We start from the raw sequence: 23125 nt of genomic DNA on the forward strand, positions 1-23125 counted from the left end.
CTCTCTCAAAACTCTCTAAAACTTACTCAATAAAACGCGTAAGTCAACACTATGTATAGACTTGAAATTCAACATGACGCATAACTTATGTGCCACATAAATTATGCAGTGCATATGTGAATTATGCGTTGTTTACATATAATTTGACGTTAACAACAAAATTTAATACATACAAGACCCTAGCAAATTAGTTAGCGTTATCAAGCACATGTTTGATGGTTCTTTATAATTTCTATGCTTATCCTCCTCCTGACCCGGTCAAAGAGAAGGCTTTGAATTTATTATCCAACTACATACAGACCTGGCATCTTATGTTCATAATTCACATAAAAATTGTTCATCCTTGAAGGAAAAATGCTCTCATGGCTGTTATATTTTATTTTCTTGTATTTAAACAATATCACCACCTCCACCTTTGCTCAACCCGATTTCCTTTCCTACTACTGCGAAGATTCGGCCAACTATACTGTAAACAGTGCGTACCAAAGCAATCTTGGCACCAACCTCAAAGCCCTCCCCACCACCAACAGAGGCTCTGGTTTCTACAAGCTCTCCATTGGGGAAGGAAACGATACAGTCAATTCTGTCGCTCTTTGTCGAGGCGACGTCAACTCGGATGTGTGCTTTAGTTGTCTTAATGACTCAATTGTTAATTTGCAACGACTCTGCTCGACCCAAAAGGCAGCAATCGGATACTATGACTACTGTTTGTTAAAATATTCTAACAAGAATATATTAGGACCCACAACAATAGACATTTATGTGGGTCTGTTGAACCTCCAAAATGCAACGGATATTGGTCGGTTCAATGGTGCTTTGGGACCACTAATGAAGGAGTTGGCACGTTCTGCGGCCGCTGGCGATGACCAACTCAAATTTGCGAGTGGGAACACAAGTGGTCCAGATTTCTCAACAATCTATGGGCTTGTGCAGTGTACTCCAGATCTATCGGGGCAGCAATGTAATACTTGCTTGTAGGATATAATCAGCTGAATTATGGAATGGGTAGTGCTTAATGGGAAAGTTGGAGGAAGAATTCTTCTACCTATGTGTAATTTTAGATACGAGATATATAGGTTTTTTAACGGGAGTACTTTGGTCTGCTCACCACCACCAATTTCACAACCATCTCCATCACCACCATCAATTTACAACCATCTCCATCACCGGGTATGAATTTTATTTTATTTTCTTTTCTTTTCTTTATTTATAATTAATACCCTCTAAAAGAAAATAAATAACATGTTTTTGTCGTACCCACTTCTGTCCTAGTCTAAGTTTGATTATTCAATTTAGAAACTAAAACTAGATATTTTAAGTCAATTATATGTCTTGGTCGTCTCAGGTCTACCAATCTTCTAGTTGTAACGTAATCATCATGTCTTGTGGGATCGGTTTAATAGTGATGGTTGAATATGTGAACTCGTTCAATATGGTTGGATTAACCGTTTTTGTTCGAAAACGATGATGGGTATTATTTGGTGGCAGTGGCGGGTCAAAACTAAAATTTCATGAGTAACTTTTAAAATTTTTTTTATCGTATTTCATACAATGTAAACGAAACAAAAATAGAAAGACGATAGTAAATATATTTAAACGCGTGGGTAATAAATTTCTCCTCTTCGGTTATTAAAAAACTTGAAATCAAGCTATTATATCCTTTTATTTTACTTTACGAAACGTTTCTAATAAGTCTTGACTCATTTTTTTAGGATGTTTTGATAGAGCATTATGAGGTCTAAAATATCGTTCAACAAGTAATCAAGTATATATATAACACAAATTCAAGACTTTTAAAATACGATAAAATACCTTTCGTATAAGATAGTTGTAGCACGCTCTCTCCATCTTTTTTAATAAAATCAAGTACCTCAACAACTTCCGGGAATAATTTTAACAAACTTATGATTGTTCTATGATGAGAACCCCATCGCATGCCTCTGGCTCGTGCAAGGGAAATCTCTTAGTTTAAACCTTTTCCAGTCTTAATTTTACGAAAAAAGAATCTCTCTCTCTCTCTCTCTCGTCTCAATATCATATCTTTTCTTTTTCAAGAAGCACCAACCGTATTAACAATCATGCCAAGAAATTCATTAAATTCTTAGCACTGGTATTTTTATTTTTTTTTACAACGACCACCATCACTAACTAAAGTTGAAGAGCAAAACAATGTATGTAATGACATAATGTGCTGATGGATTATTTCTCAAAATTAAAGCTTTTAATCTATTAAACTCTCCCCGCATGTTGCTTGCGCCATCAGATGCTTGACCCTAACACGTTGAAACAAAATTAAACTATAATGAACATAAACAAATAAGGTTAATGGGTTATTGGGCTTTATTAGTTTGGGCTTTAATTAGTTTGAATTTTTAATTTGGTTAGACTTTAAACAAGCAAGGGTAACATTATATTTTATCTAGGGTAAAGAAATACAAAAACGACAGAAAATATTTTTTTTTCACTATTGATGAAAAGTTAATGGGTAATGGATGCTATCCCTGCCAACCTTATAGATCCGCCCCTATTCGGTGGGTGGATTGATTTGGAGAAAATATCTTTTCAGATATTTGTTAGATATTCTAAATAGATTCTGATGTCCATTATTAAAGCATAACAATGCAGGACTCTACGAACCATAACAATGCAAGACTTTACAAACCTTTAAATCAACGTCACATAGGATTTCAAATTTTTCGAAAAAAAAACTTCTAACTTATTTTCACTAACACAAATCGTCCTAAAAAACCACAATAAAAATATTATATTTGTATTTATATAATGTGTGTGTATATTTGTACGTGTTGGGTCAAGTTGAGGACCACTATTGGCCTCTCAAGTTTATTTTCTTTTAATTTTTTTTGTTTAGTTACGATGATGTTATGAAGGTAACTGAAATTGATTAAATTTGTGTCTAGTCATCATTATAATGCCCAAGATAAACAATGCTTTGATTTATCAACACCCGGGTTTTATCAATATTTTTGTTTTAGTTCTTGCACATACCGTAACGAACATAAGCAGAACCGATCGAATCAACTCACCGCCACAATGTCCAGGACCGACAACGCTTGGGTTTCATCAACGCCCAAATTTTACCTACTCACCACAGCAACACCGGGACTGAAAACGCTCGGGTTTTACGATCGTCCGTGTTTTATCGACTGAATTAACATCATTTGAAATAATTTATTTTTAGATGTAATAATCACAAGTAGTAAGACTAAGGTGCTGTTTGTTTTTCTAAAAAAATGTCTGGGCAAGCTTTTGTCTGCGCCGCGTAGACCACCCGCAGACGTTGTTATTTGCAGACTGTATGTTTTTTCGACGACGTTTCATTAGAAAACATCTGCGCGAACTTTTCATGGAGCAAACTTGGTCCATCAACTTCTAGGATCTTCTATGGTCCGCGTAGCGTTAAACAGCATCACCTACCTACACCAACTGTCCGCCACCACCCAACGTCCACCACTATCACCCACTGCCATAGTTCGTACACCACCACTAGTTTATTTTAGTAGTCTATAGACGTTAAAAAAACAAACAATTTTCTTCTTACAGACTGCAGAAGTTTGGTTCACCTTTTTTTTACAGATGTGGTTCGCATATTACAGACATTTTCCCTTACAAAAACAAACCTAAGACTATGTGTTACGCCATATGGATGTTTGAGGAGCATTGTCACGTAGGAATCACGACAAGGGAATACTACATGACAGCATTTAATTTTAGTTCAGTTTGATTTTTCTCATTTGACTTTGATAAGAAGACGGAGTTGTTTTAAAAAAGTATAATTTTGATCTCGTAAACATCATGTGACATATTTTTTTTGATGTACTTTTTTTTCTTATTAAATTCAAAACAATTAAAATAAAGTTAGAGGTAAACGGACAACAAACGACGTCACAACCTTTTTGATATATATACATATATATATATATATATAGAAAGAGTTCAAATAAGAATAAGAAGTTTCATAAGAATAATAAGAACCAATAGATTTTTAATATGTGACATTATAAATTATTGTGAAAGAATAATTTTAGAAAACTATGACGGTTATAATGGTGAGTAATTCTAGAAAACTATGTCGGTTTTTGGTAATTTTAAATCTCAATCATTGATTAACATGATCCAATGGCTAAGATTTATTCTTACTCTTCCTAGGAACTACTTCTTTTTACAATAACCCTCATATATATATATATATATATATATATATATAGGGTTAGGTTAATAAAAATCCACTTAAGTTGTGAAAACTCTAGAAACTCATTCTCAATCACATGTTTTTAATTAAAGATTAAATTTTGTGTTCCACAATTAAAATTAATAAAAAATATAAAAGTTTATTTACATTTTCTCTCTCCTGAAAACATATATACAAATTACTAAAAAAATATAAAAAAATAGCAAAACATTTTTTTTATGTTTTCGATGTTTTGTATTAAATATAACATATGTTACATGTAACAAAAAAAAAACGATGTTACATAGGGTTTTCACGGATTTTCTCAACTCAAGAGGGTTTTCAAAATATACTTCTCCTATATATATATATAGGGCAAGAATCCTATGAGAGCCATTGGCAAATTGAGAACTTTGAAAACCATTTTGGACCACTAAAAAAACCCTCTAAAAAAATATTAAAAAAATTATAAAACAAACAAAACCGAAAATTTTAAAAAAGTAAAAAACCAAAATTCTTATATTTCATTCCGGTTTCATTAAAAAAAACCGAAATTTTTTTTTCTTTTTAATTCGTATTATACCTATACACATATGTATACTTTCATTTAATCTCTAGTTACGTAATATACACATATGTATGTTATCATTTACCTTAAATTATACATATGTGTATAGGAAAAAACATGTGTGTACATATTATACATATATGTATAATAAAAAAACCGATTTTTTTTTCTTTTTAATTCGTATTATACCTATACACATATGTATACTTTCATTTAATCTCTAGTTATATAATGTACACATATGTACATTATCATTTACTTTAAATTATACATATGTGTATAGAAAAAAAACATGTGTGTACATATATGTACATATTATACATATATGTATATATATAATTTAGCTAAACCGAAATTTTTTTTAGAAACTGGGATGATAAATAAGAACTTTGGTTTTTTTACTTTTTTTATTTTTGTGTTTTTTTTTGTTTTATGATTTTTTTTTATTTTATGATTTTTTTTTATTTTTGGGTCTTTCTGTGATCCAAAATGGTTCTCATAATTCTCAATTCCTAAAAAATTCTCATATGATATATATATATATATATATATATATATATATATATATAAAAACTCTTTTAGTTGAAAACCCTTTTGGTTGAAAACCCTTTTAGTTATAAAAACTCCAGAAACGTAATATCTGGTTTAGAGTTGTCCACATACACTACTTTCATTAATTATTTGAATTTGTTGTGAGGGCATTTATGTCCTACACAAATTACACAAGTCATCTTTCTTCTTACACTTTCTCTTTCATCATGACAAGACTCACATACAATTTCAAGATTCAACACCTACACTTCCAGCCTATTCAACACATGGGATATGAGGATGTCATTTGCCAAAACAAATTCAATTTTGAATTTAACATACTGGATATGAGGATGACAATAATATATTTGTTTGATAAACATATTAAAAAATATATTAAATTAGTTATCACTATGTTAAATTATTTCGTAAACATATTAATTAGCAAAGCCAACGACATATTTTTCATATGAAGCGTATCTCAAATTAATATGTAAACATATAAAAAAACGTAAAGTAAATTACAAAAGTTAAAAGACTTCAAATTACATTTGTAAATATACTAGAAAATATGTTAATAATTAACACAAAATTTTGAACTTTAAAATATGTAAGATAAGTTACACACTTAAAAATTATGTTACCTAAAATTTGTAAATTTATTATGTATTTACATTTTTACAAAACATGTTATTTAATATATTTTCTTACATTTTTACGAATATGTATACTTATAAATTTGTTACATATTTACAAAATATGTTATTTAATATATTTTTATTTCACATTTAATAAATAAAAATTTACCTTTAATCAAATCCATTTTCTTTCCTCAACAACATTAATGTGCATGAATGTCTTTTATATTATTATTAATTTCGTAAGTAAAGTAATTCAGTTTTAAATAAACTAATATTATATTCTGTTCAACATCAATTATCATTAAAATTTACAATTAATATATAATAATTATTTGTATGTTTGATGAGGCCAATTTAAATATAAAATAAAACCCAATTTTGAAGAGTTAAAAAGTGGGATTGAAGTGTGACAGAAGTGAGAGAAAGAAGATATAAAGAGGAAAGAGAGAGAAAAAAAAATCATTAAATGTACCTTCATTTATTATTAAATTGTACTAGTGTTAACCCGGGGCAACCCGCGCGGTGATAAAACACAAACGTTGTCGGTCCAGAGCGTTGAGGCGTTAATTTGACGTGAATTCGATTGGTTTCAGTTACATGTGTTATGATACCATAACTAAAACAAAAAATAAAACCAAAAAGTATATGAAAATGGAGGGGGGCTAATGAGTTTTCGTTGTCGATAAAACTCAAGCGTTGATTAGACCCGAGCGTTGTCGAACCTAGACGTTGAGGTGGTGAGTTTACACAAATTCGATTGGTTTTCGTCACGTAGTTATTGTACCGGAACTAAAACAAAAAAACAAACAAATACAATTGGCAATCGGTCGGTTTAGTTACATTAGTCACGGTACCAGAACTAAAACAAAATGCGACGAGTCTACGTAAATTCAGTCGGCTTTCATCACGTTCATTACGATACCAGAACTATAAAAAAAATTGATATTCGATCGGTTGGTTTTCGTTACAATACAAGAAGTAAAACAGGAAGAAAAACAAAATTGCCTTGACTAATATGGCACTGCCAAGCGACCCAATGAGGGGCTTGGCAGCACCAAAGTTACAAATTATACTATATAATTAGGTAAACAGCCCGCCGCTTTGCGGCGGTGCAGCAACACGAATTCAGTCGGTGTTAGTTAAGTTCGTTATGAGACGGGAGCACTAATAAAAAAAATAAAATGTAAGGGTCAAAAATAGGATGGCACGCTCACAACTTTTAATCAAAATGACGAGAATTTGGGAACGATATTGGCACTCGCATAGCTTATGATACAAGTAACATATTTAAAATGATGTTTACTCAATCATTAAAATCTGGGCATTGCGGCGATGAGCCGATGCGAATTTACCTGATATCGGATATGTCTGTTACGGTTCTGAAAATAAACCCAAATAATAAATTCTTCATGTTAAAGTATTTAAAACAAATAGAATATTAGAAAATGTGTATATAAACAAAAAAGAAAACAAATAAAAAAAGATTGGTGCTCCACCAAAAATTACCAAAGAAATACCACATACTAAGAAAAAAAATTCTTGACTCCGTGCTTGATATGGGCCTCGAACCCGAGTTAAAACATGGCAAGCAACAAAACAGATGGAACAACAACCATCAAGCTTGTTTAAACTTCAAAATTATTTGACTAAATATCTGCTTAGAAAAACTTTTATCCAACTTTTATCTATATTTATATAATTTATTTATGAAAAACCTTGCTTTAAATTCTAACCATAGATGAACTTGAATCAATGGTCATGAATGGGTTTTTAAAGTTTCTTCAAGTGGGAAGGGTTTTTATTATATCCCTTTCCTAGGGTTAGGTTAAAATAAAAACCCACTTGAGTTATAAAAACTCTAGAAATACATTCTCAACCACATGTTTTTAATTAAAATTTAAATCTTGTGGTCCGCAATTAAAGTTAATAAAAAATGTAAACATATATATATATATATACACACACACACAACATTTTCTATCTCTTGAAAACATATATAAAAATTAGTAAAACAATGTTAAAAAATAACAAAAAAATGTTTTTTTGATTTTTCGATATTTTGTATTAAATGTAACAACATATATTACGTGTGTAACAAAAAAAACGATGTTACATAGGGTTTTCTAGGGTTTTCACAACTCAAGCGGGTTTTTATTTTATACTTCCCCCCTTCCCTATATATATATATATATATATATATATATATCTCATAAACTACCGCTCTACGCAGTCTAATCACTAATGAACTTTCATAACGGTTCCATTCTATTTTGAGAAGTATTACTAGAATGGAACATATTAAAATTTTTGTGGTACTTGAAGTTTAAAAAAAGTAGTAATTTTAATGAACAATGTAGTGATTTTAATGAACAATAGTGATTTTAAATAATATTTGTCTCTTGTTACTATTCATTAGGTTTATGTTTTCATTTCATGTATTAGCACACATCATAGAAAAAACATGATACAATGTTTATGGATTAACTTTCAACTTATAATACTTAGAAAGTTAGTAAAACGTCAATGTAAGGCTAGCTTATTTGGCAGAGTCGTATGCCTTTTAAAGGCGAGATCCCAGGTTTAAAAGTAGACAATGAATGAGTTGTTTAGATTTACTTGTGCAAAGTTTAGTAGAAGTAACACTACTAATTCGTCATGATGCTTTGCTATTTTTATTATGCAGGCAAAAGGAATAACACTACATGAATTATCTAATATATATAAAAGAAGAGTTTGGTGACGCTAAGTCGTCATTGGGCCGCTTGGCGGCACCTTACTTGTCCTTAGTATTTTGTTTTGTTTTTTTCCCGTTCTGTTACCGTAACGAACATAACGGAAGTAGACCGAATGACAATTATGTTTTTCATTTGGCTGTTTTAATTCCAATATCATAACGAACGTGACGGAAACCGACCAAATTCGCATAAACTCAAAGCCAACTCTCGGGACAACACTTAGCCTTAATAGCACCTCAAGTTTACCGACCGACACCACCCCATTGGTCCAAATTTTTATATATTTTCTCTTTTATTTAGCTCCGGTCCAGTGACAAACGTAGCCTAGCCGAAACCGACCGAATTCGTGTCATGTCAACGCCTTAATGCTCGGGACCAACACTTGGGTTTTACCACCGCCAGGGTTTACTGACCAAACAAACGCTGTTTTAAATAATTTTGTTTTTTTATATGTTGATTGACAAATATTTTTTTATATATGTTAATGTGTCTATACCATAACGAACGTAAATGATACTAACTAAACTTGTGTCAACTCACTGACGTAATGCTCGGGCTTAAAAACCGACACCCGAGTTTTAATGTTGAGGTTTTCCCAATTGTCCTGACAGAACGCGCCGGTGAAAATCTAGTTGTAATAATAAGTATTAGTATTCTAGTTGTCACCGTCACTTTACTTTTTATTGTTTTGAGATTGAGGAAGAAGCAGCAAATGAAGCCACCACGAGCCCCAATAAGTATTCAGATGAATAATACTACTAGTGGTGGTAGGGGTTAATTATTTGTATTTTAAGGAACAATTTCGTGTTGTGGCTAAAACTCTCACTTGCATTTGCATATATATATATATATATATATATATATTTCAAATAAACATTGTCCGAAAGTAACATTTAACTTCTCTTTATTTTTAATAGCTGGAAGTACTGTAGACATTGGCACGGTAGAATCATTGCAGTACGACTTTAGTATAGTGAAAGCGGCAACAAATGACTTTTCCGAAGAAAATAAGCTTGGGCAGGGTGGTTTCGGAACAGGTTACAAGGTATGGACTAATTGATATTTGATATATATAAGTAAATAGATACACTATTTGCAGGTACTTTTTTTACATTGTTTTAGAAGTACATCAGATATTAATTTAATTTCTTCGCACGAACTATGAAGTGAATCGATACAAACTAATAATCAAACATGAGATCAATAGAGTAACCTGTTCATATTGAATCCTTAGAAACTAGATACAAGAAAGGGATGAGAAAACAGAATCCTATTACAGAGAGAATGGAGATGGGAAATCAGACGGTTCACACATTCAAGTTCATTCTTTTTTTCATCATCTGCAACTCGTGCTTATAACCTGCTTCTATCAAGTTTCCATGCTGAACTTTTACTAACATTTTAATTGGGCCTGCTTGTTTGGGTCCATTGTGGTCTCATAGATGTAAACTGGGCTTGGACCGATAACGTTCATAACATTACTCCCTCCTTTAAAATTCACCTTGTCCTCAAGGTGAAAACGATTGCCTAACGGGTCGATTTGAATCAAACGGTGTAATCCAAGGAAACCATTAGCTATTTCTTGTTTGGAGGACCCACGGAGGGTACTCAACTCAAGGTGAACAACAAGAAAAGAATGCAGCAATGAGTTGGTGCATGGCAAAAGATGCTCCTCCATTTGTGGTTGATGCCCATACAAAGCCGCAAATGATGTTATGTCCGGTTCAAGAAAAGAAGAACGTGTCGATGACGGCATGTAAACAAAGCCCTGTAACCTTTGACCAAGAGAAGTAGGTGGTGCATCGGTTGCCACCAAGGCTGTCGCACAAAACTGAATGGTCTTATAGAAATCTTTTAAAGTACCCCACTTAAATACTTCACATGTCTTAACCAGAGCATCATTATAATGTGCATACATTGCCATGGCCATTAGCATATTATTCCAAGCAAGAATGTCACTGGGCTGCACTAACTTGGATACTTTGAAAGCTTTCACAATGGCACCACATTTGACAAGCATATTAAGCAAAACAGTGAAAATAATTGGGTTGATGTATGCTACACTTTGTGTTGCACCTTTAAGCATCATCTTCACCACTCTTTTAGGAATCACAATAAATCCAAGGCTGCTAAAACCCGCCAACAGTACCAATTCGGTGTTCCTCGGAATTTTATTTATCACTTTGGCAGCCTCCAAAATTTGTGTGTGGACACAAGATATTGGCCATTTAGTGGCCGTATAATAATATGCAGCTTTTGATAACTCCAATTTCAAATTGTTACAATACCCTTTGCACATGCTTATTATAGCAGTAAGCACCATGTGTGGTACTCTTGAGTCTTCTAAACCCACTATATGAATATTCTTAACCTCAATTATGGGGTGTTGTGGCAGATGAAAAAGCCGCATGGTGAATGTTGCTAAAACAACACACTTTGTGGTGTAATCAAATTTATTTTTCCACTTATGCCACATAAACATTGGTACCTATGTGAAGTCACGACCCAACTCGTATCACATACTATACCTAATATTTGTCGAAAATAATCTCCACTAAGATCTGCAACTGTAGTGCCTTGAGAATTAAGGGCTGGTGTTGTTCCAGCATACAGTGGTGGTGGTTCAACAATAGCAAAAATGTCCTTAAGCTGAACAGAATGTAGGTTCAATTGAAAAGCCGAATCAGAAGTGGTAAAATATATGATCTCGTCTTGAATAATAGTGAAGCTGAAGTCTTGTCCATACTGAATGAAACGAATTTTAGGCACATCACCATCACTAACACAAATATTGAGCTCCTTATATCCAATTTTCTTTATCATCAATTTGTCACAGCTTATACTTTAGCAACAATATTTACATCTACGTGTGCAAGCCAAACACGAAGACATGCCATGGATATTGTAGATGCCATTAATAACACTGTAGTATCATGCAATCCAGGATTCCCTAAAAACGTCATGGTGATCGAACCCACTATATTTCGCCACTCATGCCAACCATACCCATGCACTGTGGGTGTCGTTGCTACCCCACCTGTATCATCACAACAACTGTTAGCAAGTTGGTAACCTGAGTTGGTCATTATGTCCCAGCTAGCTTCAAAAATAGGAGCACCAAAACTCTGGATCACAACAATCAGTTGAGGTTTGACAATAACAATTCTAAGCCATGGTATAATCCAAATATTAAAAGCTTCCAAAGAAGTAGGAATTAATTCCAAAATCGAAGGAGAGTTATGAATACCCATACTGATTGGGCCAGAAACGAAACCTAAATTCATTGAATGAACCAGAGTTTGTGAATGCGGAAAGGTATGCGTGTAACTACCATCCTCAGCGATAAGTTGGTGGTGAATACGAGCGTGTACAGTAGATAAAACCAAAATTGAGTCGGCTTGCATCATAAGAGCATAAGTAAAACCCGTTATCAAAGCCAAGTAAATCAGAGGAGTTTCAAGCATCGGTGTTGATGGTCGATCGATCAGTAGCGTCGGATTATCCCCACTGTTGGCGTGAGCAACGGTAATAACAGGACTAGTTTTGTTTCCCGCTGCTTGAACAGGTTCTATTTCTGCACCTCTTTGGCCTGCTTCATCGTGATAAGAAATTCGAGCAACGGTTCCTCCTTTCCAACCAAGACGAGTATCTCCAATTTTGAAATGATCCACCACAGTGGCAGTATTGGAATTTGAATATGCCATAACCTGATTCATTGCTCCATGAAGATAATAATTATAAGGAAAATGTGGATTAAAACTGTTACAGTTAGGAAACTCGTTTATCTTGGATTTGTTGCCATATGCCCTAATTCTTTCTGGGACTAGTTGACTGAAAAGGGTGGCAGGTGGACCATCCACGTCAACATGCAAGCTAGATTCATTGTGAATACTTGATAGCCGAGTACTTTCATTAAAAGATACTAAAACTTCCGAAACATTTCTTGTGGGCTTCATCGAATTTTACCACCATACTCATTAAAATCAAGTTGAGCTTTCATCGATCTTCCACCTGAATAACACTGCCAACCAGGTTTCCATCCAAAATATGTAATATATTTTGAATCCATATCTAATAAACAGGTTTTCTGAACTTGGATTATAGAAGGCTCAACAACAACGCTTTCAAGTACAAGTTTATAATCGAATACATCCATTTGAACATCCTTAACTCCGAGTGACTTGTTAACATCAATCATTGAGTCAATTTAGATCGCTAATACCTCATCATCAATGGGTGTATGAACTGCATTGGCAATTTCATTGTTTAGACTATCAGGCGTTTCATCGAATACCTTGAGTGCGGTTGAAGCGAAGGTCGTAAAACAAAATCTGTCCTCCAGTAAGTTCTTGAAATCAGACCAGTCCTTGAATTGGAAGTGGTATTGTATTATACGAAACCAACTGGCGCCTCACCAACAAAATAATCAACTACATAAGGAATGCGATCTAGCCCATGAATAGCATAACAATCAAAATGTCGTTCAGCATAAACGAGCCATTTATCCAGATCCACACCACTGTATCGAGGCAAGGGTGGTGCTGGATCGTACATACCTAATCCCGAAGATAATAGCACATCATCAGGTAAATCGTTAAGCTCAATTGGAGGTGGAATAGGAAACTGAGCCAGTTGATCGTAGATCTCCTGAAGCATAGCAAGTTGGAGCTCATGATTTTGAATATGAGAAGCGTGTAAATGGAATGAAGCATCCTCCAAAGCCATTTGTGTGAGGACCAATGCAAGCACCAATGAAGTGAATCGATACAAACTAATAATCAAACACGAGATCAATAGAGTAACCTGTTCATATTGAATCCTTAGAAACTAGATACAAGAAAGGGATGAGAAAACAGAATCCTATTACAGAGAGAATGGAGATGGGAAATGGTTCACACATAAGTTCATTCTTTTTTTCATCATCTACAACCCGTGCTTATAACCCGCTTCTATCAAGTTTCCATGCTGGGCTTTTACTAACATTTTAATTGGGCCTGCTTGTTTGGGTCTATTATGGTCTCATAGATGTAAACTGGGCTTGGACCGATAACGTTCATAACAAACTAGCTCTTACCTAGATTTTTAAACAATTAGGAATTTGCAAATTTGTTAGTTTTTAAAAGTTGGTGTTTCTTAAAAGGGCGTAACAAGAGTGCCATGCATAACAACAGTGCAGAAACAAGATATTTGCTATGAGAACTAAAATCATGACATTACTTATGCATTGGTTTATATACGTACCATTGAATAAAATGTAGGGCACACTTGGAGACGGGAACCAAATAGCAGTAAAGAGACTGGCATGGGATTCCGGACAAGGTGATCTAGAGACTAGAATTCAAGAATGAAGTTTTACTAGTGGCAAAACTTCAACATCGTAATTTGGTTCGGCTACTAGGTTTCAGTGTAGAAGGAAAGGAACGGCTTTCATTTATGAGTTCTTGCCAAATTCAAGTCTTGATCAATTTATCTATACTATATATAATATGAGAGTGAGGGACCTCTTAAATTTTAAGAGGTACCACTCTTATTACACATTATACAAGTAGAAATGCATATAATTTTATAAATATAGGGATAATACAGTCTTTACACATCCAAAAATAATTTACAATAATGGTCCTTCAACTTCAATCAAGTTTTGTTAATTTTATAAATAATTACGCATTTTCCCCTCATTCGAACCACCTACCCCCACGATTTTTTAACAGCCATAACTTTTTCACAAGAGATTCATATCTCTAATTAATTGGGAAGGCCTATCTTAGTGGTGGATTATTTGTGATGAACACTGTTAATGTTTCTGATAATGCATCTGTTCTGCTTATATTGTTGAGTCTGCTGATATGTGGCATGATAGATTAGGTCATGTTGGATTTTCATCTATTAAAAGACTTAAAAATACGGGCACGATTCATGTTAGTAATATGCATGAAAAGGTTAAGTGTCATGTATGTGTAGAAGCCAAACATGCTAAAAAATCTTTTAAAAAGGTAACTAGCAGGAGTACTGATTTGCTATAACTTATTCATTCAGATTTTGCTGATTTTAAAAATACAACTAGTAATAACATTGAACCTGTGTCGTGTGTAATCACACTGCCTTAAAAGCGATTTGAGCACTACCGGGATACAAATAGATGTTGCCAATCGCTCTCCAAGGTTAGCACAGAGATGAATTGAAGTATTCTTGTGTACTCAAGAAGAAATCAATGATGAAGATTGGATGAACATATGATCAGAATGTTGTTAGGGATAATTTGAAATCTATTAGGGTTAATTCTTTATAAAAGAAAAAGGAAAAGTGGTTTTATATTTTTAATAACCGTAAAGATGTAAACATATTTGATGGTTTCATATTGAGATATATTAATTTTATATTTAATAATATTAAATATAAAATAACTTTCTTTTTATTCCAACAATTAAATTACACCATAAAAACGAGCATTTTATTCTCTTTAATTTGAGTATGATATTGCTATAGGATATTAATTTTTAAAAAACTAACATGCTATGTGATAAACAGTTATTACTGGCAACGGTCGTGCAGATTTGGCTAATGGTATCGAAACGAGTTATGGTTGGAACAGGTTTATACAAAAAGGGTTAATTTAGTTCATGTCAGGATGGGTTTAGATTGAAAGGGGTCATGTCAAAACGGGCTTCGAGTTAAATTTCGGGTCGGAACATGTCCGTCAAAATGAATAGGGTTAAAAAGTAATTTATTTGAAATTACTGTACATTTAATCTTTCCTTCTTGATTGTCGCCACCAGTTTCACGAATTTAAACATCATTTACGCGGATGACATTGTTTATACATATCGGATTGCTTGAGCATAAGCGTTATGTGACGCGCTTACTGGCACTTGTTACACGTCCGATGCTATGTTAAATGCATACCACCTCGGGTTACGCACATACCGTTGCGATGTTACAAATGTACTAACACCGGTTACGTTTGCGCATATACCGCTGCATCGCGCGGGCAACTGGCTAGATTTTGGTAAATTATTTAAAGCACATTGCCTTTTGAACATCACAAAACATAAGTTGCATACAAGAAGCTTATATAGAGTATAACTAAATGTAAGCACCGAGTGGTTTGCATTTAGTTTATAATAGACTCAACTGTAATATGTCATGTATATAGAACCCAGGAGATCATGATACAACTAAAAATCAAGAACATAACAAAAGATAAAAATAACATGAGATGAAAACCCAAAACACGAATTTGTATTATGGAACGTTGTTACAAGACACCACACACTTAGAAACATTTACATCAACCATCTATTTATAGACATCGTCATGTTGGTTAATTAACCACCTACTGGCAGTTGGTAGTTATATAACTAAAAAACAACTACATGTAACCACTCCCAACCGCCTAAGTTACACAAAGACTCCTTGACTTACAATGTTAAATAAAGGACTCAAAGCTAGACTTTAACTCACTACATAAATGACCCATATCCTCCGTGCCAAACTTGATCACGCAATTAACTAAGTATAAGGCCAATAATATATAACATCATAGATGATAGAAAAAATGATACTAGACCAATATAACTTTGGTAGAAATGCAAGCTATGAGGTAGCGAACATGTGGTAATACCAAATAAACTATGGTGTTTGTAGATCCAGCTAAGCGTATACTTCTTGATTGGGAAAAACGATGCAGTATCATTAAAGGTATTGCAAAGGGACTACTATACCTTCATCAAGATTCTCGCCTAAGGATAATTCATCGTGATATGAAGGCAGGCAATATCTTATTGGATGAACAAATGAATCCAAAAATTGCTGATTTTGGCATGGCAAGGTTGTTTAAAATCGAGAAAGTTGAAGGAGACACCACCCAGATTGTTGGAACCTAGTAAGTACACTTCCTTTAGATGAAATTCATGAAGGAATGTTAGCATAGATTTGTTTTATTAGACCTCATGGGCAACTTCACCTATTTTTCTTAATTTCTCTCTAACATGGATTAATTGCTGCCACTTTTATGAACTGGTATAGTGTACTACAGGATCAATATATCTTGACACTTTTCTTATGACCAAATTTTATCCTGAGCTAATGAATTTCCATTACATTACAAACATGGTTTTAGAAAAAGTAACGGTAACAAATATGAACTAGTTATTTTAGCCTCGTGTGTACCCATACCAAGCGTTGCGAACTAGCATGCCATGTTTCTGTATTAAAAACTAATTTCAATTTTTTAAGGCGTGTTAGTATGTGTGCAAGTGTTAACATTTTTCTCATGTACTATTTTAGTGGTTATATGGCGCCTGAATATGCCATGCATGGGCAATTTTCAGTAAAGTCAGATGTCTTTAGCTATGGAATGTTAGTACTAGAGATGGTAACCGGTCAAAAGAATCAATATTTTAAAAATGGAGACAAAAGAGAAGATTTTCTTAGCTTTGTAAGTATCCACCATTTCTATGAAAGCTGAGCGACAAAGGGTTCATACTATTTTGAGGAAACATGTGTTCAATTGAAAATCTTACATGTTCTTATATGCGAATCCAAAAAAAAAAAGAACTTTTACACCTTTCAGGCATGGGAAAGCTGGACGAATGGAACCACATTAGATATAATTGATCCAATATTGAAAAAGGAATCAGGTTCATTGCGTGACATCATTAGAAGTATTCACATTGGGTTATTATGTGTTCAAGAAAAAGTTGTCGATAGGCCAACGATGGCTTCAGTTGTCCTTATGCTTAACAGCTACTCAATGACCCTTCCGCTACCAGCCAAACCTGCATATTTCATGCGAAGTAACTTTGATCCTGAAGTGTCACTCCTACAGGAGTACAATTCTTTGACAGGGAGTGGTGGCTTAGGAACATCCCAATATTCTGTAAATGAAGTTTCAATATCTGATTTTGTTCCAAGATAGGTACCTGTAATTTACTTGATATGGTACACATACATTTCATGGTTTGCATTAAGAAACAGTATTCGATTATAGCATTCAAGATTATGTTAATTTGGATTATTTTTAAATTATATTGTATCTTTCTCAAAATAATTTCTGTAAACTAAGTTATGGTAAGTAAATAGATAATTTGTGTACGCAAAAAGACAAACTTGGATGAATTGTTAATGGGGTGATCCCAAGCAACATAAAGGATTTAGCCTATGAAGGCCATACTTGGATGAATTGTTAAGTTTATTATCTTTTCCCTGTTAAAAAAAAATCAATTTTTAGAACGTTTATGGAGTGAGAATCTCCAAGGGTGTTTCAGACCCAAAATTGAGAGAATTCCATCAAGTTTAGAAGAGATGGGATGATGAATCTGCTAGTGAATGCCCACTTTTATAGGTGAAAATTGCTGAAAAGGCACGGTCGTGCCTGGCCAAGCACGGTTGTGCTTCGTCCTTGTGTCTGATCACCGGTATGCGTTTTGGCGTGCTTTGCAGTATGCCTGTCCCTGATGGTTGGAGGAGCACGACCATGCCTAGGGATGCATGGTAGCGCCTGACCTTGTCTTGGTACGTGGCATAACGACTCGCTAGTCTTGTTAGTTTTGTCATCTTCTGGCTTTTTTCTTGAGCATATGCACCCTCGTGCTTGAGGGAGCACAACCGTGCCCAACTTCAGGATTGACCTTGACTTTGAATTTCATTGACCTTGGGAGTTGGCACGACCGTGCCTTAGGGTGCATGACCATGCCTTTCTTCTACTGTATCTTTAAGTCATCCAAACCTCACCATTTATCGATGTTCTGCACTTATTTTCCTTTTGAGGGTCCAAAACTAGCATTTATTAATTAGGAATAATTTAGGTAGTCTTTTTCTCACAATAGTGTATAAAAATGATAGTAAATATTAAGGTGAGCAAATTATCTGCCGTAACCGTTACCCGAACCACCATAACCGACAAAGCCTAACCGATTTCTATCGATAACTGATATAACTGGTAGGTCTCTTTAATGAATTTCCAAAAATCGGCAAATACGGGTCGGTTTTGGTTGAAGATGATTCCAAAACCATCATAATTGAACCACCCCATTTATTTAAACGTGAATCGAGTTTTGTAATCAGTATCAATAATTGATTTTGTTTTTGTTCTTTTTTACACTTAATTTAACTTTATGTTCTCTGTTCACTTGATTTCGTTACTGTTTTTTACCAACTCTTAAAAGTTAATTTTTATTTGCTGTAGATGAACTTTTTTAGGGTTTATTTACTATAACTGATTGTTGCAGCTATGCGTATGTAGAACTAATAGGCTTAGATCATGTATGTGTAATGTTGTAGCTTGATATATGAGGATGTATTTATCAGTGGTGTTTGGTATTAACTAAACATATAGGCATAACTCATGTAATTTTTTATTTGCTTCATATAAACCACACAACAGTGAATGTAATACTAAGCTACCAACAGTTGTAAGGGTTTCTATCCAATCTTGTTGTAATAACATCCGCCAATTTCGTATCGATATTTGTTTTGTTTTACCTGTTTCAAGATTGTATTCAGATCCATTGTTATCAATAAAACTTGCATTTAGTATTATTAATTGGTGTTAATTCATTTCATATTATTATGCCATCTAAACATGTCAAATAATCCTTAAAACCGCTTATATTGGTTTAAAATCACGTTTATAGAAAGTTCATGGACTAAAAGTGTTAAAAACAAAGTTTTTGATCGAATAGACCCATCGCGTTACAAGACGGGGAGTTCCCTAGGTTGGTCGCGATATGCTACAAACTACCAGATTAACAAAACTTAATCTTTTAACGTAAACCCGATTTTACACCCTAAATCTCATCTAATCTTGTTTCTTTCTATATTGTTCTTCAAGATAACTTAATTACCAACATTCCTGATGAAAAACCCTAACTTAATCACAAAGAATGGGCCCTAATTTGTCTATTTATTGATTAATTGTTGAAACCCACTAAAAAGCTCTAATTCGTCAATTAATCAGTTTCTTGCTCCTCAAGATCAATTAAATCTATATAAACCCTTCTCACCTTCTGCTGAAATGTCACCCTAACTCATATCTCACTTTCAATCGCGAACTAGAGCATTCATCTTCAAGTTCTTTATCTTTGACTTCTAAGTCAACTGTTCATCATTTGATTTCTCCTAGTTCTTCAAGGAATCTCAGGTATGTTTGTAAATACTTTCTGTTACAAATCATCCAAGGATCAAAACCCCTCTATCAATTTCGATAATTGAAGGGATATTCACATCCGATTGGAACTCATTCGTTAAGACTTTATATATTGTTTAATTGGGGTTTTTTTTCGCTTAATTAACAATTTGATCGATTTAACTCTAAATTTTCTTGAACTCATATTTTTTATCATATTTTGGACATGTCGGGACGACTACGAATCGAACACTCCCTAAAACATACATTTTTCACTATTTTTATTGAAAAACTCAAAGAATGATAATTTATTTGATTAAGTTTTTATTAGTTTTATTAATCAAAGTATGCTGTTAGATTTTAGGGATAAACTCGCAAGTTCGGTTTTGTCAGCTCACTTAAGAGGATTTTTTTAATTTTACTATTATCTTTCACCCGCTAAATTCTCTAAAATAAGTAATCATATCCCCATTTTCACTCTTTTATTTTGGGGGTAATATGCATACCAAAACCACATGATTTAGTTAAACGAGCCGTCAACCACAATTCTACTTAATGCATTTCTATATTTCATGATTAACAGCAAGGTGTTTATTGTTTGTTGTTTGTTGTTTGGTAGCCTCATTCTCATTAGTACGATCATATGCCGTCTGGGTAGCTCGATGTTAATTTTAGTGAAAAGGCTATACTTGTGTGTGTGTCTATATATATATATATGTATATATATATATATATATATGTATATATATATATATGTATATATATATATGTATATATATATGTATATATATACATATACTAGACGGGTGCCCGCGCTATGTAGCGGGAACACATACTGTTGATAAAGGTTTGGTTTTAATTTTTAACGGTTCTGTTTAGGTTTACAACGACCAAAAACCACTACTAATTGTTTATTTAAAAACCGTCAAAACCAGACTGCAAACACCGCTACGTAAATGTTAATTTTTTAACTAAAAAAACAAAGTCGATATCATACTCAAATTAAAGAGAATAAATTCTCGATTTTATGGTGCCGGATTTTTAAAAAAATATTAGCGTCTACAAAAATTATGACCGTTTAAAAGTCGTGGATGGAAGTTGGGTTAAATGTGAAATTAAAAATAATATATGGTTAAAAGTAAAGGCTAATGTTGTAACTATTACTTAAATTTACAAAATGTAATTAAAGTTGAGGGAGAAATATTATAACTATGTTTAAATATTTTTTGTAAGGACTATTTTATCCCTCTTCAGCATGCTATGTAAGTTGTACCATTTGTTATTTAATTTGTAAATTACTTAAAACCTAAGTGTCTTAATTTGCCCATAAGATATATATTATATATAGTATAGATAAATATAGATTGGGAGTTTCAAGATTGTAGTTTATAGGCCATAGGATATCAATCAAAGACTTAGATTATTATTATTAATATTATTATTATTTTTATTATTATTATTATTGAATATTAGTTGTTTTCCTTAAATCGTTGGATGTTTAATAGGATTGTGTAGCTCGATTTTATGGAATGAAATAATTAGATATTGACAATTTTATTTAATTAGTGTTTTGTGAGCTACTGAGCAATTAGTTACGTCCTGACATTTTTCACCTTAGGTTGGTTGTGACACATGTTTGGTTTATAATTTTCTATTTTTTATTTGGTATGGTTTTAAATGGAAACACTTGTTGTTAATGTTTATGAAGAAAATACGAGTGAGCATGTTGTCATTATTTGTTTTTGTAATGTCTGGTACTAAAGTTTTAGGGCCAATTACATTGTTTTGGTCATGGTTAATCAACTTACTATAAACTTCAAAACTTCTTAACCGAGACCGCTATAATAGATGGGCTACGATTACTAACCAACATCGCAATTATGGTTTATGGTTTTATGCCAAACCCTCCCTACACCGACCAATATGCCTGCAAACATGTATAATTAATGTCACATCAACCTTCATCGCCAATCACAACTTCTTTTCCAGTAGATTCCCCAAGAGGTTGTGAAATACCTGAAGTACCAGCACGTATCACAATTTATACGTATGAATCTCATGCGCATACCCTCATATGTATGACATCCCCATACGTATGAACACTAATCATAAAGTTCTGCACGGTGTGATTAGAAGATGGTGAAGCAGTGGTTTCGGATGTGATCTAGTATTGTAAGGATCACGTATTATCAACATGATTTCACCTTAATTTCAAAAAACGGAAAAAGTTCAGAAAACGAAGAATGAACTGGGTTGTGAAAACCATCTGAATCTGTTCACAGTTTGATGCATCAATAACACGAATTATCAATTTGAGCTAATGACGGTCGGGTGTATTACATGTGTAACACCTGGGCTAAAGCGGAAACGCCCGAGTGTGACGTACAGACTGTTCAAAACACATGTGACACTATTGAGCGACAATATTATCATTAATTCATTAATACTTGAAATACGCAAGTTTGAAACAAGAAATACAAGGAAAATAAATACAACTAAACATTTTATCCATTTGTTTAAATAACCTAAGTCTAGTGTCTTCTCAGTGTGTCATCTTCTACCAACAGTACATGTATCATATGTATAAAATAATGTCAACTATATGAATAGTTGGTGAGTTCATACAGTTTGATATAAATACTTAAAAACCATACAATTCATGAACATGTGATAAACGAGCAAGTAAGCTCCTTTCCAGTTGGTATTAACCAACATACTCGGATAATCGCACAAGTAAGGTCCTTTCTAGTTGGTAACAACTAACGTACTCGGATAATGAGGCCCTTTTCCACTCATAACAAAATGGTCCTGAGTGTAAAGGTGAGCGTATGATCATACTTATTGAGGCTACCACGTGCAAGTAAAATTTGAGCAAGTAATCAAGTAACACACAAGTCCATATAGTGAATTGTAGTTTGTAAGAGAAATCATAATACTTTAATTTTGTAGGATACATATGTTACCCCCAAAAGTAATAAAAGCGTTAAAAAGGGGGTGTAAGAAACTCACCTCGAAAGTGAAGATAAACATTGCAATGAAAACCGAAAGCATGATAACGAAACCAAAGCAACCAAAAGTGCGTTACAGAACCCGAAACGATTGAACTTTTTGAACTATAAATAAAAATAAATACGGAAATTTAAAGACTAACTAACGGGATTATACGGGTTAATTGGAGCGGAGGATGATTAATGCTCGTTAATGTAGTTTACACATTTTCCGGCGGGTTTTAGGATTACAACGCACGGGATAATCGTTAATTACAAGTTATTATAATTGATTGATATTTGTCGTTACGGACTACAATCAATACATGTAATTAATTGAATTACTTGG

The 23125-nt window shown here is 33.4% G+C and overlaps 1 pseudogene; it reads left to right on the top strand.

Moving 5' to 3' along the window:
* The first annotated feature begins 336 nt into the window (after positions 1–336).
* LOC143587023 (cysteine-rich receptor-like protein kinase 15) lies at positions 337–17581 on the top strand (annotated as a pseudogene).
* Positions 17582–23125: the final 5544 nt, after the last annotated feature.

Source organism: Bidens hawaiensis, unplaced genomic scaffold (assembly GCF_021521415.1).
Source record: "Bidens hawaiensis isolate Kalapana, Puna unplaced genomic scaffold, B.hawaiensis_p1.1 tig00035087_1, whole genome shotgun sequence".
Taxonomy (NCBI): domain Eukaryota; kingdom Viridiplantae; phylum Streptophyta; class Magnoliopsida; order Asterales; family Asteraceae; genus Bidens; species Bidens hawaiensis.